This window comes from Nycticebus coucang, chromosome 5 (assembly GCF_027406575.1).
Source record: "Nycticebus coucang isolate mNycCou1 chromosome 5, mNycCou1.pri, whole genome shotgun sequence".
In the NCBI taxonomy this organism is placed as follows: Eukaryota; Metazoa; Chordata; class Mammalia; order Primates; family Lorisidae; genus Nycticebus; species Nycticebus coucang.
Window position 1 is genome coordinate 112,408,115 of NC_069784.1, and position 20,145 is coordinate 112,428,259.

At 38.7% G+C, this 20,145-nt stretch overlaps 1 protein-coding gene across 8 annotated transcripts in view; it reads right to left on the minus strand.

Annotated features, from left to right (window-relative positions):
* The window catches only part of AHI1 (Abelson helper integration site 1), a 233,237-nt gene that overhangs the window by 127,150 nt on the left and 85,942 nt on the right, over window positions 1–20,145 (minus strand). The gene's annotated exons all lie outside the window — the stretch shown is intronic.

Consider the following 20,145-nt stretch of genomic DNA (forward strand, 5'->3'; position numbering starts at 1 on the left):
GACTCTGTTTAAAAAAAAAAAAGATAATTAATAACAACCTGACTGCAAGCCTAATAAAGCTATAGTAATCAACACAATTTACTATTTGAATTAAGATAAATAATGTATCAATGGGACATAAAAGAGAGCCCTGTGTATCTAGATAAGTGTAAAGGAAATTCAGTGGAGAGAGGACAGTCTTTTCAACAAATGGTATTGGAATAGCTGGATATTCATGTGAAAAAATGCACTTTGACCCATACGTCACATCATATACAAAAAGTAACTCAAAATGAACCACAGTGGGCTTCTGTGGCTCAAGGAGTAGGGCACCGGTCCCATATGCTGGAGGTGGTGGGTTCAAACCCAGCCCTGGCCAAAAACCACCAAAAAACCTAAAAAAAACCAAAATGAACCACAGATCAAATGCAAAACCTAAAACTATAAAACTTTAGTAGGAAACATAGAACACTTCTGTGAGCTTGTACGAGGCAAATATTTCTTAGATTTAACAACAACAACAAAAAAACCATAAAAGAACAATTTGGTAACTTGGACGTCACCAAAATTTCAAACTTCTGTTCTTCAAACTGTTAAGACAGTAAGAAGATAAGCCAGAGACTGGAGGAAAATATCTGCAGATCATATTCCTGATAGAATACTTGTATAAGAAAAAAACCTAAAGAAGTTTCACAACTAAATAATTAGAAAACAAATAAGCTAACATCAAAAATGGGCACAAGATTTGAACAGATAACTTGCTGAAGAAGCTACGTAAATGGCAAATGAACATGCAAAAAAGGTGCTCAACATCATCAGTCATTAGAGAAAAGCAAATGCACTACAGTAAGATAGCACTGCCTATCTATTAGAATGGCTAAAATTAAAGACTGGCCATTTCAAATTTGGCAAAGACACGAAAATACTGAAACATTTATATGCTACTATTGGGATTGCTAAATAGTACAATCACTTTGGAAAACTGGCAGCTTCTTAAGAAGTAATACATACATCTGCAATGTGATCTAGCCATTCTATTTTTAGGAATTTATCCAAGAAAAATAGGCATATGTCCATACAAAGACTTTCATGTGAATAGTTGGAGCAGCTTTATTTGTAATAGCTAAAAACTGTATATAATCCAAATGTCCTTCAACAGGTTAATGGATAAACTGAAGTATACCCATACAATGAAATAATACACAGCAATAAAAAGAGTGAACTACTGATAAACGTCAAAAGAGATTCATCTCAAAGTAATTATGAGTGAAAGAAGCCAAGGAAAAAAGAGCACAGGGTTGGTATATTGTTTCATTTATATACAATTTTGAAAAGTACAAACTAATTCAGGGTGGTTGCCTGGGGTGAAGGGAATGTACAGAGAGAACACAAAAGAGCACAAAGTAACCTTGTGGATGATGGATATGTGCATTTTCTTTCTTTCCTTTCTTTTTTCTTTTTTTTTTTTTTTTTTGAGACAGAGTCTCACTTTGGCACCCTCAGTAGAGTACCCTGGCATCATAGCTCACAGCAACCTCAAACTCTTGGGCTCAAGCAATCCTCTTGCCTTAGTCTCCCAAGTAGCTGGGAGTACAGGCATGCACAATAACACCTGGCTATTTTTTATTTATTTGTTTATTTATTTATTTATTGAGACGCAATGTCACTCTTACTCAGGCTGGTCTTAAACTCCTGAGCTCAGGCAATCTACCCGCCTTGGCTTCCCAGAGTGCTAGGATTACAGGCGTGAGTCACTGTGCCTGGCCTGATATGTGCCTTTTCTTTATTGAGGGAATAAAGAAAATAAAGAAAAGTTTCATAAATGCATAAATATGTAAACTAGTCAGAGTGTCCAGTTAAATATGTGCACTTTGGAGGAGAGAGCAAGATGGTGGCCGAGTAACAGCTTCTTTGCATCTGGGCACAGTGAGTCTGGGCAGATAGGACCCCAGGCATTTCTGGCTGGTGACATCTGTCTATAATCATCCCTGTGAGGATACAGGGAGTCAGCGAGAGACTTCTGGACCCCAAGAGGAGGACAAAAACACTGGAAAACGGCAAGTGGTCGCATGTGTTCAATTGGTCTAAACCCGCCAGCAACTGTAAGTACAGTAGTAGCAAGACTGAATACGGGAAAGGCCTTACCTGTGAACTGTTTTGGTGTCTTTGGACTTGGCACTCAGTTGAACTGCCTTAGGGAGAGCTTGAGCAGGAGTGTGGAGAACTTTGGCCATTGTCTAGGGTCCCAGTCTGAGCCACTGAGCCAGACAGAGCTAATAGTGTTTGGCTGTGGGCCAAAGGGAGCCATTGGGAGAGAACTGCCCGGGCAGGCTCTGCCCTCAGGGTCGCAGAGCAAGAATCTGTCGGGAGCTGGTAACCTAGTGACTGAGTAGCCTAAGGGTGGGGACTGAGCCGCCTTACAGCCCTAACCCTCAGGGGCAGAGTGAGACCGGTTTTGGCACACTGGGTAAGTGCATAGCCACTTCAGGAGTGATTCCAGCGACAGGCACTTTCCTGGGAAAGCTTCTGCTCAGCAAGTTTACAAGTTTAAAGTGCCTTTTAAGATGGCTGAAGAGAGATTTAGGGTGCCTACTCGGTGGGGTTTGAGAAATCAGCAGCATCCAGTCGTATCAGCACTGTGATTAACATCTCATACCCCAGAAGACCACGTGTTGCCCAGACAATATTCAACAACATATATATACTACTTTGTTTTTGGTTTTTTTTTTTTGCTTTTTTTTTTTGTTGTTTGTTTGGTTGTTTATTTTGATGTTGTTTTGTTTATTAATGTCAACCTTTTCTGTACAGATTTTATCTTTCTCAATTTTTCGAGTTTAATTACAATTTCCCATTGCTGCCTTTTTCAATAACTAGAACTTCATTTTTGCTAGTGTTTCTACCCCTATTATTTGGTTTTTCACCCAATTTATCGCATAAAGTTTTCTGTTTGCCTGTTTTAGTTTGGTTTATAGCATTTTTGTCTTTCCTCTCTACTTGGTGGACATGGGGTACTGTGTCTGATCAGGTTAGCAAAGAGCTGCCGGCCTGAAGGGAACCACCCAACTGGGCACTCCCAGACGTGGGTTTTTTTTTAAGGTTGTGTCAAAGTACCCTACTGTACACCTATATTGCTCTGTCTCCCTCTTTCTGTGCCTCTCTTCTTTTTGTCAACATTCCTTTTACCCACCCCCTCTCCTTTTTCTATTTTCTTTTCTCTTGTTCCTCATTTCTTTCATCCCTTCTTGCTCTTCAACCTTCTTATCCTTCTGGTCCTGTACCAAAAGGACTCATCGAAACCTTAGTCCACAGGTATGGGAACTTAAAGAGCAAGAGGAAGTGAAAGGAAAATCAGGGCAAGGAAACAGACAAAAGAAATCACTCATGAGGAAGAATCAGCAGAAAACTCCAGGCAACATGAACAACCAGTCCAGAACAACACCGCCAAGGGATCATGAGGTAGCTACTGCAGAGGATTCCACCTATAAAGAAATGCTAGGAATGATGGAAAGGGAATTTAGAATATGAAACATGAAAACAATGAAAGAAATGATGGAAACAATGAAGGAAACTGCTAATAAAGTGGAAAATAACCAAAAGGAAATCCAAAAACAGAATCAAATAAGAGATGAACAATATGAAGAATATAGAAAGGATATAGCAGAGCTGAAGGAAATGAAACAGTCAATTAGGAAACTTAAAGATGCAATGGAAAGTATCAGCAGCAGGTTAGACCATGCAGAAGAAACAATTTCAGAGGTAGAAGACAAAGTTCTTCAGATAACTCAGATAGTAAAAGAGGCAGAAAAGGAGAGAGAGAAAGCAGAAAGTTCACTGTCAGAATGATGGGACTTTATGAAGCATTCCAACATACGAGTTATAGGAATCCCAGAAGGGGAAGAAGAATGCCCCAGAGGAATGGAAGCCATAGTAGAGAACATTATGAAAGAAAATTTCCCAAATATCACCAAAGATTCTGACACACTGCTTTCAGAGGGAAATCGGACCCCAGGTCGCCTCATCTCTAATCGAGCTTCTCCAAGACACATTGTGATGAACAAGTCCAAAGTCAAGACTAAAGAAAAGATTCTACAAGCTGCCAGGAGTAAGTGCCAGTTGAACTACAGGGGCAAATCCATCAGAGTGACCGCAGACTTCTCTAATGAAACTTTCCAATGGTCATCTACCTTTAATCTACTTAAACAGAACAATTTCCAGCCTAGAATTCTGTACCCTGCTAAGCTAAGCTTAAAAACTGACGGAGAAATCAAATCATTTACGGATATACAAACATTGAGGAAATTCGCCACAGCAAGACCAGCTCTACAGGAAATACCTCAACCTGTTCTACACACTGACCATCACAATGGATCAGCAGCAAAGTAAGAACTCAGAAATTAAAGGACAGAACCTAACCTCCACACTGATGCAAAAGATAAAACTAAGCAATGGACTCTCACAAAATAAGACGAATAGAATACTACCACACTTATCAATTATCTCAATAAATGTCAATGGCTTGAATTCCCCACTGAAGAGACATAGATCGGCTGACTGGATTAAAAAACACAAGCCATCCATTTGCTGTCTGCAAGAAACACACCTGGCTTCAAAAGATAAATGAAAACTCCGAGTCAAGGGTTGGAAGACAATTTTCTAGGCAAATGGAATTCAGAAGAAAAGAGGAGTTGCAATCTTATTTTCAGATACATGTGGATTTAAAGCAACTAAACTCAAAAGAGAAAAAGATGGTCACATTACATTGGTCAAGGGAAAAATACAACAAGACGACATTTCAATTCTAAATATTTATGCACCCAATTTAAATGCTCCCAGATTCTTGAAACAGACCTTACTCAGTCTGAGCAATATGATATCCAATAATACCATAATAACAGGGGACTTTAACACTCCTCTTTGAGAGCTGCACAGATCCTCTAAACAGAAATTAAGCAAAGATATAAGAGATTTAAATGAGACCCTAGAACAATTGTGCTTGATAGACGCATATAGAACACTCCATCCCAAAGATAAAGAATACACATTCTTCTCATCACGCCATGGAACATTCTCCATAATTGATCATATCCTAGGACACAAAACAAATACCAACAGAATAAAAAGAATCGAATTTTTACCTTTTATCTTCTCAGACCATAAGGCACTAAAGGTAGAACTCAACTCTAACAAAAACGCTTGACCCCACACCAAGGCATGGAAATTAAACAATCTTCTCTTGAATAACAGATGGATGCAGGAAGAAATAAAACAGGAAATCATTAACTTCCTTGACCATAACAACAACGAAGACACAAGCTACCAAAACCTGTGGGATACTGCAAAAGCAGTTTGGAGAGGAAAATGTATCACTTTAGAGGCCTACATTCGAAAAACAGAAAGAAAGCGCATCAACAAACTCACAAGCCATCCTATAGAATTGGAAAAAGAAAAACAATCCAATTCTAAACTCAGTAGAAGAAAAGAAATATCCAAAATCAAATCAGAGATCAATGAAATTGAAAATAAATCATTCAGAGAATTAATGAAACAGCAGGTGCTTTTTTGAAAAAAATTAATAAAATAGATAAACCACTGGCCAGACTAATGAGAAACAGAAAAGGAAAATCTCTAGTAACCTCAATCAGAAATGATAAAGTGGAAATAACAACTGATCCCACAGAGATACAAGAGATCATCTCTGAATACCAGAAACTCTATGCCCAGAAATTTGACAATATGAAGGAAATGGATCAATATATGGAATCACATCCTCTCTCTAGACGTAGCCAGGAAAAATAGAGCTCCTGAACAGACCGATTTCAAGCAGTGAGATTAAAGAAACAATAAAAAAGCTTCCAACCAAAAAATGCCCTGGTACAGATGGCTTCACACCAGAATTCTATCAAACCTTCAAGGAAGAGCTTATTCCTGTACTGCAGAAATTATTCCAAAAAATTGAGGAAGAAGGAATCTTCCCCAACACATTCTATGAAGCAAATATCACCTTGATAACAAAACCAGGAAAAGACAAAACCAAAAAGGAGAATTTCACACCAATCTCACTCATGAATATAGATGCAAAAATTCTCAACAAAATCCTAGCCAATAGATTACAGCTTATCATCAAAAAAGTCATGCATCATGATCAAGTAGGCTTCATCCCAGGGATGCAAGGCTGGTTTAACATACGCAAGTCCATAAACGTTATCCACCATATTAACAGAGGCAAAAATAAAGATCACATGATCCTCTCAATAGATGCAGAAAAAGCATTTGATAAAATCCAGCATCCTTTTCTAATTAGAACACTGAAGAGTATAGGCATAGGTGGCACATTTCTAAAACTGATTGAAGCTATCTATGACAAACCCACAGCCAATATTTTACTGCATGGAGTAAAACTCAAAGCTTTTCCTCTTAGAACTGGAACCAGACAAGGTTGTCCTCTGTCACCTTTACTATTCAACGTAGTGCTGGAAGTTCTAGCCAATGCAATTAGGCAAGACAAGGAAATAAAGGGAATCCAAATGGGAGCAGAGGAGGTCAAACTCTCCCTCTTTGCTGACGACATGATCTTATACTCAGAGAATCCCAGAGACTCAACCACAAGACTCCTAGAAGTCATCAAAAAATACAGTAATGTTTCAGGATATAAAATCAATGTCCCCAAGTCAGTAGCCTTTGTATACGCCAATAACAGACAAGATGAGAAGCTAATTAAGGACACAACTCCCTTCACCATAGTTTCAAAGAAAATGAAATACCTAGGAATATACCTAACGAAGGAGGTGAAGGACCTCTATAAAGAAAATTATGAAATCCTCAGAAAGGAAATAGCAGAGGATATTAACAAATGGAAGAACACACCATGCTCATGGATGGGAAGAACCAACATTGTTAAAATGTCTATACTTCCCTAAGTAATCTACCTATTCAATGCCATTCCTATCAAAATACCAACATCGTACTTTCAAGATTTGGAAAAAATGATTCTGCCTTTTGTATGGAACCAGAAAAAAACCCGTATAGCTAAGGCAGTTCTTAGTAATAAAAATAAAACTGGGGTCATCAGCATACCAGATTTTAGTCTAAAGCCATAGTGGTCAAGACAGCATGGTACTGGCACAAAAATAGAGACATAGACACTTGGAATCGAATTGAAAACCAAGAAATGAAACTAACATCTTACAATCACCTAATCTTTGATAAAGCAAACAAGAACATACCTTAGGGAAAAGACTCCCTATTCAATAAATGGTGTTGGGAGAACTGGAGGTCTACACGTAAAAGACTGAAACTGGACCCACACCTTTCCCCACTCACAAAAATTGATTCAAGATGGATAAAGGACTTAAATTTAAGGCAAGAAACAATAAAAATCCTCAAAGAAAGCATAGGAAAAACACTGGAAGATATTGGCCTGGGGAAAGACTTCATGAAGAAGACTGCCATGACAATTGCAACAACAACAAAAATAAACAAATGGGACTTCATTAAACTGAAAAGCTTCTGTACAGCTAAGGAGACAACAACCAAAGCAAAGAGACAACCTACACAATGGGAAAGGATATTTGCATATTTTCAATCAGACAAAAGCTTGATAACTAGGATCTATAGAGAACTCAAATTAATCCACATGAAAAGAGCCAAACAATCCCTTATATCAATGGGCAAGAGACATGAATAGAACCTTCTCTAAAGATGGACGAATGGCTAACAAACATATGAAAAAATGCTCATCATCTCTATACATTAGAGAAATGAAATCAAAACAACCCTGAGATACCATCTAACCCCAGTGAGAATGGCCCACATCACAAAATCTCAAAACTGCAGATGCTGGCGTGGATGTGGAGAGAAGGGAACACTTTTACATTGCTGGTGGGACTGCAAACTAGTACAACCTTTCTGGAAGGAAGTATGGAGAAACCTCAAAGCACTCAAGCTAGACCTCCCATTTGATCCTGCAATCCCATTACTGGGCATCTACCCAGAAGGAAAGAAATCCTTTTATCATAAGGACACTTGTACTAGACTGTTTATTGCAGCTCAATTTACAATCGCCAAAATGTGGAAACAGCCTAAATGCCCACCAACCCATATACCACAAGCTGTGGTATATGTATACCATGGAATACTATTCAGCCATTAAAAATAATGGAGATTTTACATCCTTCGTATTAACCTGGATGGAAGAGGAAGACATTATTCTTAGCAAAGCATCACAAGAATGGAGAAGCATGAACCCTATATACTCAATTTTGATATGAGGACAATTAATGACAATTAAGGTTATGGGGTGGGAAAAAAAAAGGTTATGGGGTGGGAGGAAAAGCAGAAAGAGGGATGGAGGGAGTAGGGTGGTGCCTTGGTGTGTACCACACTTTATGGGGGAAGACATGATTGCAAGAGGGACTTTAACTAACAATTGCAATCAGTGTAACCTCGCTTATTGTACCCTCAATGAATCCCCAACAATTAAAAAATAAATAAATAGGTCCACTTTATTGTATGTCAAATATGTCTTAATAAAGCTATTCAAAAATGCAAGTGACAAGATTATAACAAAAGGGTAACTATTCTTAATATTAAAAAATTCTTCATTAAAAATAGATAATTGAACAGAAATATGGGTAAAGAACCATTACAGAAAATTCACAAAAGAACTATGTGACCAATAAAAAATATTTAACCTAACTAGAATCTAAAGGAGGAATTAGTATAGAAAACAAAGCAGATTAGAAGATATTATTTTCCAAAGAAACAAATTAAATAAGGTTATCTAGGTGTGGACTGAAGTATTGTTTTAAATGTTGAGATACATATATAATTGTACAACAATTCATTAAATAAACTATGTTGTATTCATTTAATGAAAAGAAATGAGGCCACTAAAATTACGCACAGAATAATTATTAATTAGAAAAATATTTTATAAATAATGTAGTGAGCACACAAAGGGGTAATCACTTTCTAAAATTTTTTTCTTTTTTTTTTATTAAATCATAGCTGTGTACATTGATATGATCATGGGGCATCATTTATTAGCTTTACAGACCGTTTGACACACTTTCATCACACTGCTTAACATAGACTTCCTGGCATTCTCTCAGTTACTGTGCCAAGACACTTACATTCTACATTTACCAAGTTTCACATATGCACTTGTAAGATGCACCGCTGGTGTAATCCCACCAATCCCCTTCCCTCTACCCACCGCCCCCCTCCCTCCCCTCACTTTTCCCCTTCCCCCTATTCTTAGGTTCTAACTGGATTATAGCTTTCATGTGAAAACCCTAAATTCGTTTCATAATAGGGCTGAGTACATTGGGTACTTTTCCTTCCATTCTTTTTTTTTTTTATTTTTTGGCTTTTTAATTTTATTTCGTTGTTTATTTTTTATTTCTTTAATTTTTTTTTTTTTTGAGACAGGGTCCCACTCTATGACCCTGAGCAGAGTGCAGTGGGCGTGGTAGCTCACCACAACCTCAGACTAGGGCTGCGGGCAATCCGCTGCCTCAGCCTCTGGAAGCCGCTGGGATTACAGGGACTCGCCACGGCGCCCAGCTGGGTATTTCCATTTTTTTCATGAGTCAGGGTCTCAGTGTCACGCAGGCGAGTCTCAAACTCCTGAGCTCAAGCGATTCTCTGTCCTCAGCCTCCCACAGTGCTGGGATTACAGGTGTGAGCCACCGTGCCCGGCTTTTTCTTCCATTCTTAAGATACTTTACTAAGAAGAATATGTGCCAGCTCCATCCCTGTAAACATGAAAGAGGTAAAGTCTCCATCTTTCTTTAAGGCTGCATAATATTCCATGGTGTACATATACCACAATTTATTAATCCATTCGTGCATCGATGGGAACTTGGGCTTTTTCCGTGACTTAGCAATTATGAATTGGGCTGCAATAAACATTCTGGTACAAATATCTTTGTTATCATGTGATTTTTGGTCTTCTAGGTATATGCCCAGTAAAGGGATTACAGGATTGAATGGCAGTTCTATTTTTAGATCTCTAAGTGTTCTCCATATCTCTTTCCAAAAGGAATGTATTGATTTGTATTCCCACCAGCAGTGCAAAAGTGTTCCCTCTTCTCCACATCCACACCAACATCTCTGGTCTTGGGATTTTGTGATATAGGCTAGTCTCACTGGAGTAAGATGATATATCAAAGTAGTTTTGATTTGCATTTCTCTGATGATTAAGGATAATGAGCATTTTTTCATATGTCTGAAGGCCATGTGCCTGTCTTCTTCAGAGAAGTTTCTCTTAAAATCCCTTGCCGAGCCTGCGATGGAATCCCTTGTTCTTTTCTTGCTAATCCGTTTGAGTTCTCTGTGGATTCTGGTTATTAAACCTTTGTGGAAGACATAACCTGCAAATATCTTCTCCCATTCTGAGGGCCGTTTGCTTGCTTTACTTACTGTGTTCTTGGCTGTGCAGAAGCTTTTTAGTTTGATCAAGTCCCAGTAGTGTATTTTCGAAGCTGCTTCAATTGCCTGGGGGGGTCCTCCTCATAAAATACTCACCCAGACCTATTTATTCAAGGGTTTTCCCTGCACTCTCCTCTAGTATTTTTATAGTTTCATGTCTTAAGTTTAAATCTTTAATCCAGTGAGAGTCTATCTTTGTTACTGGTGAAAGGTGCGGGTCCAGTTTCAGTCTTCCACAGGTCGCCACCCAATTCACCCAGCACCATTTGTTAAATAGGGAATCTTTTCCCCACTGAATGTTTTTAATTGGCTTGTCAAAGATTAAATAACGGTAACTAGCTGGATTCATCTCTTGGTTCTCTATTCTGTTCCAGACATCTACTTCTCTGTTTTTGTGCCAGTACCATGCTGTTTTGATCACTATCAATTTGTAGTATAGTCTGAGGTCTGGCAATGTGATTCCTCCTGCTTTGTTTTTATTTCTCAGTAATGTCTTGGCTATTCGAGGTTTTTTTTCTGATTCCATATAAAAAAAAGTATTGTTTTTTCAAGATCTTTAAAGTATGACAGTGGAGCTTTAATGGGGATTGCGTTGAAATTATATATTGCTTTGGGTAGTCTGGACATTTTAACAATGTTGATTCTTCCCAGCCATGAGCATGGTATGTTTTTCCATTTGTTAACATATTCGGCTTTTTCTTTTCTTAGAGTTTCATAGTTCTCTTTATAGAGATCTTTGAAGTCCTTTGTTAGATGAACTCCCAAATATTTCATCTTCTTTGGCACTACTGTGAACGAAATAGAGTCCTTAACTGTTTTTTCAGCTTGACTATTGTTGGTATATATAAAGGCTACCAATTTATGAATGTTGATTTTGTAACCTGAGACGTTGCTGTATTCCTTGGTCACTTCTAAGAGTTTTGTAGTAGAGTCCCTAGTGTTTTCCAGATATACACTCATATCATCTGCGAAGAGCGAAAGTTTGATCTCTTCTGACCCTATGTGGATACCCTTGATCGCCTTTTCTTCCCTAATTGTGGTGGCCAAAATTTCCATTACAATGTTAAAGAGCAGTGGAGACAATGGGCAGCCTTGTCTAGTTCCTGATCTGAGTGGAAATGATTTCAATTAACTACATTCAATATGATATTGGCTGTGGGTTTGCTGTAGTTGGTCTCTATCAGTTTAAGAAATGTCCCTTCTATACCAATTTTCTTAAGTGTTCTGAATATGAAGGGATGCTGGATATTATCAAAAGCTTTTCCTGCATCGATTAAGAGAATCATAGGGTCTTTGTTTTTTAATTTTTTTATGTGCTGGATTACATTTATAGATTTACGTATATTGAACCAGCCTTGAGACCCTGGGAAAAACCGACTTGGTCATCATGTATAATTTGTTTGATGTGTTGCTGGATTATGTTTGTTAGGATCTTGTTAAATATTTTTGCATCTATATTCATTAGAGATATCAGTCTATAATTTTCTTTTCTTGTTGGGTCTTTTCCTGGTTTGGGATCAAGGTGATGTTTGTTTCATAGGACGTGTTGGATAGTGTTCATTCTTTTTCTATCTTTTGGAACAGGTTGAGTAATATAGGTACTAATTCTTCTTTAAAGTTTTGGTAGAATTCTGACGTGAAACCATCTGGTCCCGGGCTTTTCTTTTTAGGGAGGTTTTGTATGGTTGATGCTATTTCAGTACTTGATATGGGCCTGTTCAATATTTCCACTTGATTCTGGCTAAGTCTTGGTACAGACTTGGTACAGACTTAGCCAGAATCTATTAGCTTAGCCAGAATCTAATCTTGGCCATTAGATTCTGGCTAAGCTGATGTGCTTCCAAGCATCAATTTCCTTCAGATTTTCATATTTCTGAGAATAAAGTTTCTTGTAATATTCAGTAAGGATTTTTTTGATTTCTGAGGAGTCTGTTGTTATTTCATCTTTGTTGTTTGTGATTGATGAGATTAGAGACTTTACTCTTTTTTTCCTGATTAGGTTGGCCAAATTGACCTTTTCAAAAACCAGCTTTTTGCTTTATTGATCTGTTGTATTATTCTGTTGTTTTCAATTTCATTTAATTCTGCTCTAATTTTGGTTATTTCTTTTTTTCTACTGGGTTTGGGGTTGGAATGTTCTTCCTTTTCCAGTTGCTTGAGATGCCCCATTCAGTTGTTAACTTTCTCTCTTTCCGTTCTCTTGAGGAAGGCTTGTAGTGCTATAAATTTCCCTCTTAGAACTGCCTTTGCAGTATCCCAGAGGTTCTGATAGTTCGTGTCTTCATTGTCGTTTCATTCCAAAAATTTGGCAATTTCTTTCTTAATCTGATCTCTGACCCAGCTATCATTCAGCATAAGGTTATTTAACTTCTATGTTCTTGTATGAGTATGCAGATTCCTGTTGTTACTCAGCTCAAGTTTTATTCCATGGTGGTCCGAGAAGATGCATGGAATAATTTCTATTCCTTTAAATTTACTGAGGCTAGACTTGTGACCTAAGATGTGATTGATTTTGGAGTATGTTCCGTGGGCTGATGAGAAGTATGTGTATTCAGTTTGGTTGGGATGGAATGTTCTGTAGATGTCTGCTGAATCCAAATGTTGGATGGTTAGGTTTAAATCTAAAATTTCTTTGCTCAGCTTCTTGTTGGAGGATTGATCCAACACTGCCAAAGGAGTGTTGAAATCTCTGACTATTATGGAACTGGAGGAAATCAAGTTGCTCATGTCTGAGCAACTCATAAATTGAGGTGCATTCTGGTCGGGTCCATAGATATTAATAATTGAAATCTCATCATATTGAGTATTACCCTTAACAAATATGAAGTGACCATTCTTGTCCTTCCTTACTTTTGTTGGTTTAAAGCCTATTGTATCTGTAAATAAATTGCAACACCTGCTTTTTTCTGATTAACATTTGCCTGAAATATGGATGACCATCCTTTAACCCTAAGTCTGTATTTGTCTTTTAAGTTAAGATGTGACTCTTGTATGCAACAGATATCTGGCCTGAGTTTTTGTATCCAGTCAGCTAATCTGTGCCTCTTTAGAGGATAGTTTAAGCCATTCACATTAATGGTGAATATTGATAAGTGTGGTGAAATTTTGGGTATCGAGTTTTTCAAAAGTCCAGTGGACATTTTTAACCCTTATATCAGTGTGGAAATTGGAGTTTGATCCGAAGTTTCTGAGTGAGTTTACTTTTGTAGTATAGGATTGGGTTGGTCATTATAGAGGATAGGTCTGAGAATATCCTGAAGAGCTGGTTTGGTTATGGCAAATTTCTTCAACATATGAATGTCATTAAAGTTTTTAATTTCTCCATCATAAATGAAACTCAGTTTAGCTGGATACAAGATCTGGGGTTGAAAGTAATTTTGCTTTAGGAGATTAAAAGTCGATGACCACCCTCTTCTGGCTTGAAAAGTTTCAGCAGAGAGATCTGCAGTCATTCTAATATTCTTTCCTTTGAAGGTAATGGTTTTCTTTCTCCTGGCAGCTTTGAGAATTTTCTCCTTGATATTAACTTTAGTGAAGTTAATTATGATATGCCTGGGGGATGTCTTATTGGGGTTGAGTCATGCTGGGGTTCTGAAGCTGTCTGCTATCTGAATTTCAGAATCTCTAGGCATGTCTGGAAAATTCTCTTTCATAATTTCATGCAGAAGGTCCTCTCTGCCCAGCGAGGCCACTTCATCTGTTTCAGGAACTCCAATGATTCGGATATTAGCCTTCTTCGAATTATCCCAGAGCTCTCTGAGAGAATGATCCGTTTTTGCTCTCCATTTCTCTTCGTCTTTGAGATTTCGTGAGAGTTCAAAGGCTTTATCTTCAATGTCAGAAATCCTTTCTTCTGCTTGCTCCATTCTGTTGCTGAGGGATTCTACTGTATTTTTCATATCTTTGAGGGCTGCGAATTCTTGTTTCAGTGTGTCTAAGTCTTTGGTGGTTTTGTCTTTAAAATCGTTAAATTCTTGAGACAACTTTTGAATTTCTCCTCGCATTCCTAATTCCACTTTATTAATCTTGTCTGCAATCCAAATTCTGAATTCGATTTCTGACATCTCAGCCAGTTGTTTATGAATGCTATCTTCAGTTACATCTGCCATATCTTTCCTTGGGGGGGTTGATCTATTCTGGTTATTCATGTTACCAGAGTTTTTCCGCTGATTGCGCCCCATGGTTGTTTTACTCCCTTTGATTTTTTTCCCCTGGGGCTTTGTCGAGGGCCTGTACAGTATTGTGGCCTGAGAAACTGGGGCCCTGTCTGGTGTGGTGGGTCTAAGTGGTTCTGTCTTGTTTTCAGCTGGTTTCTGTTACACCCTAGTGAAACAGATACTCTGGATTGAAGTCTCAGCTCTGGAGAAATATCAATAATTAAGTTACCCCACCCCCCACAGGCAAACAACTGGAAAAGGAAAATCAAACCTTCCGACCACTGTGCCCCCAGGGTACCACCTGATTTGTCCTCAGGCGATTGGCTCAGTTCTAAAGGTTGAAATCAATTGTCTCAATCTGCACCTGTCTCGGGTGAGAGAGTTTAAGATGTCTCTGGGAACTGGATCATAGGGGTCTGGTGACTACTCTGGTGTGGCTTGCTCCAGTGCTATGTGGAGTCAGGAGGAGCCACCCAGCCAATAGATCAGTCTGGGAAGATTGATGCCTCCTTCCCCACCTTGCACCGCTGTCACACCCAGTCACTGATAGCCCTGCAGTTGGCTGACCCAATTGTCTATAGGGAACCAGTACTCCAGGAGTTTGCACCTGCCTGAATCACAAGGACGTCTGCCAGGCCGCTATGGTCTGCCTCTCTCTAGCAAGAGGAGGTGAGGCCTGACAACCTTGGGTGCTTGATGAAGGTTGGAGGGTTTTCACTCAGGTCCAGTCTCACCCCTGATTAATGTTACTGACAGAACAGAACAGAACAACTTTGCGGTTCCCCTGCAGAAGAGAAGCTGAATTGAGTTCCAAATTAGCTTGTCTTTGCTCTTGTATTGTCTATAGGCTGACGATCCCGAGGGCCAGGTGTGTCTTAGGTTCAGTAAAGCAGACCTCTGGGTCAGCCCCGCCCTGGGAATTTCCCGGTTTGCAAGTTTGTGTTGCCTCAGGCAAATCCTATATTCAGAGTCTCTGGTTGCCCAGGGAGACAGGAGGTGTGGCTTCAGAATATTCAGTAGTGAGCCGTATTGCTAGCAAAAGAGGGCTTCTCTTGTATGCCTCAGGGAACCACTGCTCTGGTGCAGCTCCCTTCTGGCCAACCGTCCTCTCTCCGCTCCCGTGCTCCAGAGTCTGCACCAACCGGCTGCAGCCCCGGCACTGTCTACACCCCTCGAGCAATCGCTCAAGAGTCCGGACTCCTGGCGGACAGGCCTCCAGGCCTTGGAGCAGCGGAGGGGATCACTGGGAGCCCAGGGTTGCGGGCAGAGAACACACACAGTTTTACACAGTTTTATGCCTGGCCGTATTGTCGCCAAAAGACGGCTGTCGCACTGTTCCTCAGGGAACCGTCGCTCTGGTGCAGTCCCCTCTCCGCCGACCGTCCTCTGTTCACTCCCGTGCCCTGGAGCTGGCGCCGACCAGCTGCAGTCCCAGCACCGTCCATGCCTCTCGAGAAATCACCCAAGACTCTGAACTCCTGGGGGACTGGCCTCCAGACTTCAGTGTGAGTGGAGAGGAGCGCTGGGAGGTCAGCGCTGGGAGGTAGAGACTATATAACAGTTTTATGCCTGGCAGGATGACGCCGTGGCACCCTAGTAGGGGAGGTAGGTCCAGTTTTTAGAGGGTCTCTCCCGTGGAGTGTAGTGGGATGACCTTTGAACTCTGCCTGATTGTTTGAGGGGCACTCCAAGCCATTCTCATGGGGGAGGGGACTCCCGTCCGCTTGGTGATGGATTTTGTACCTTTCGTTTGTATCCTTGTGGTTGCAGCTCGCCTCAGCGGGGTTGATGTGCGTTCTTCAACCTTCTCTCTTAGTGCAGTTCAAATCCACCAGGTTACTTGCTGAATTTTTGTCCTTTAACTCTCCTTCTGGACAGAAGCCTCTGTGGAAAGCTGGCTTCAGTCAGCCATCTTGTCTCCTCCCCCAGAAGTAAAAAGTTATCTAAACTTCCCTGAACACAACTACAGCTAACAGTCCAAGGTGGTCACCACTTTCTAAAGTTAACCTTGGCTCTACCAATCATGACTTTGAGATAATGTACATAAAAAATCGTAGATCTTTTATTTTTATATTCATATACTATTTCATTCAGGCATTACAGATGAAGAAGAGCTCAAATGAAGATGACTTCAAAAATTTGACCTCTGGTGAATAGCAGAGGGTATTATAGAGGGAGAAGTCTTGCTTACACTTTACCCTTCCAATGATGCGCATTCTTCAATATAAATTACTGCTCTTAAATGGAAGAACTACCATTTCTCTGAAGATTTTTATGTGTTCAACTACTATTTTTTGTCATATATTTTGAACTTTGTAACAGAAGTGACAAAGAACAACCAGAATATTTATTTTTATACTCTGATATTCAAAAACTGCTTAAAGAACAAGAGAAAATTTAAAGCTGTAAAGAAAAATAAATTGGAATTTGGATGGTTTAACATTAGCAGATGGGTTTCAGGAATGAATGAATCAACAAAATGCATATTGTGTTCTAGGACCTTTATCTTACTTGCTTTATTTAAAAAACTGTCCTTTCTGCATTTATTTTTTCCTATGAATGGAAAGTAAAGCTGAGTTTAACTAATAATGGCATTTTCTAACTCCCTATATTTTCTGAGATGATGTACTTGAAAACCACGATCTCATTTTAACCCAAGTGAGCAAGCACACATGGAAATGGCCCAGAATATATACCATAAAAGCAACAGTTACAAAGGTTAGTAAGATTTTAGCATCTGACATCTATTCCTTTTTCCAAACTGTATTTTCTAAGTCTTATGCAATGCTAAAGATGTATCATTTTTCTTTCTTAAAAAGGAATTATTTAAAGTGGTAAAAAAAAAAAAAAAGGCATGACCTAAAAATTTACCTATTTCTTTTTCCAGATATTAACATGCATTTCAGAAAGTATCTAAATGGCCTAAATGGAAGCAGATAACAAAAATGAGCCCAAACAATTATGGGTACTTGGTTACATCACCTAAAGGGAATTTTCTTTATAAAAGTCGTCTGATTGGTATTCAAAGAGTCAAATTCATCCTGCTCCATCTTTAGTACCTCAAGATTCTGTAAAGGCAGCCATTGGAAAAAAAAAATCTGCAGAAATAGTCACAAAGACCTAGTTATTCAGATACCAGAAAAAGAAGCTGCTGTAACATTTTGTGCTTGTACCCCTCCCAAATCTCCTGAAAAATACATATCAATCTATTTGTGTCACGCTATACAGATTATTGTGCTGTAAAACAGTTTATGATATATGACTTCTGATTATGCCCTCAAACTGTATGCTTTTAGCATTTCAGAGCTTTCTAAAATACTTTTATATAAGCTGTGTTTGAAATACGATGTTGCAATTAAATATTTCTTCACTTCATCATTACTCTTCTTTGTGCTAATTTAACTTTGCATGTTTAAAATTTAGTTCTGCCCTCATCCAACATATTTAAAACTCACAATTTCAATAGTCTCATTCCCATCCTTTCATCGCTTTTTGAGGTGTTATCGCATACTGTACACTAGAGCAGGCTCTGGAAATACAAAGACACTGCCCCTTTTGGGGTTTCAGTCTTTTGGAGGTGAACAAATTACTGCAAGGTGCCAAGCAGCGGTATGGCAGAAGAATGGACAAGATGCTGTCAGCACAGACATAGCAACTGCATTTGCTTAAAAAGTTGTATCTATGCTGGGCACACTGTAATCCTAGCACTCTGAAGGCCGAGGCAGGTAGACTGCCTGAGCTCACAAGTTTGAGACTGGCTTGAGCAAAAAGCGAGAGCCCATCTCTAAAAATAGTTGGACATTGTGGCAGGCACATGTAGTCCCAGCTACTTGGGAGGCTGAGGCAAGAGAATCCTTGGAGCCCGAGAGTTTGAGTTTGCTGTTAACTATCATGCCACAGCCCTCTGCCTAAAGTGAAAAAGTGAGATTCTGTCTCAAAAAAAAAAAAGTTACATCAGTCAAATGCTTCTAAATTTATATTTATTAGCTATAATTTGATTCTAAATGTTACAGAATAAAAAAATTCTTAAAATATTTTTATAACTTACAATCCTTTTGATTGTATAATAAACTCAGTTCTTTTGTATATGTTCCTGACTTAAACAATTATAAAAAATAACATGGTTTGTCAGAAGATTGTTATCTTTTTGTAAGGAAGAATGGAGGAAATAAATATTTTAATCCATTGTCCTTTGCATTTGAAGCAAATACAAGGTTTGCTATTATTAAAATGTATGTGTACTGGGCAGCACCTGTGGCTCAGTGGGTGAGGAGCTGGCCCCATATGCCAAGGGTGGTGGGTTCAAACTTGGCCCCAGCCAAAAACTGCAACAAAAAAATAGCTGGGTGTTGTGGTGGGCACCTGGAATCCCAGCTACTTGGCAGGCTGAGGCAAGAGAATTGCTTAAGCCCAAGAGCTGGAAGTTGCTGTGAGATGTGTGACGCCATGGCAATCGAGGGCAACAACAACAACAAAAAAAATCACAACATACTCTTTCACATACACTATTTCAGCATAAGATTTCCCTTTGGTTCAACTTTTAACTCCTGTGTTCAAAATTTATTATTATATATAGCCCTGTTACCACATATGGTCATGTTACTACATACTTAACTCCCTTATTTATAAATTATTATATTTCCAATTATAGTAATTCCCGTAAGACGGTAGTTCTACATTTCTAGTTTCCCACCATTAAGTAGTTATACAACATCCTCTTCTTCCTCTACCATTTGCAGTAAATGTTCAAGGTCACATTTTTTTTTTTTTTTTTAGTCATCAAATACAATTTATTTATTCATAATCCTTGATGGAGATTTCAGTTCTTTCCAATTTCAGGCTAACACAAATAATGCTATAACTAACACAACTTTTGGTGATACATGTGTTTATATTAGTTATAAACCTGGAAGGACATTTATAGATCACAGAATACTAGATCACATACTAGATCATAGAATATATGTATCTTTAGCTTTAGTATATACACAATAAACTCTTTAAGTTGACCACCCAAGAGACTGTAACAACCGGTCAACATAAAGAACTAGACCTACTGAACTGATACGTACATGTGGTGCACGTCCAGTCTGTGAAAATTAGGTCAAGTCAAGGGTGGTCAATGTAGGAAAGTGATCAACTATGGAGGTTCTACTGTATTATCAAACAATAAAATGTTTTTTTAAGTTGTATTTTACCTGGCCTGACTCATTCCTGCTTCAGCTCATCTTAAGAGACCAGCGGATGGATCTAAGAAGTTAAGAGGAACCTTTCAATTCTGATAGCTTGTGTATGTTTCAGGGCCTATCAGTAATTCTCTAATCCCTTGACATACTATAAATGCTAAGTAGAACTTAGAAGTGTTACTAATAAAACTGTTCAAAAGCTGTATGAGAATGTGCAGCATATTCAAGTCTCATAGCCACCTGATGGGAAAATGTCTACCATACTTGACAATTCTGTTCCAACTTAATAATAATAATAATAATGATAGATAAGCAAACTTCCTTTCTTAAGGGATTCTCTTAAATACTGAAATTGAAAACAACACATTTTACTATAGTAATATTTAGCTGCC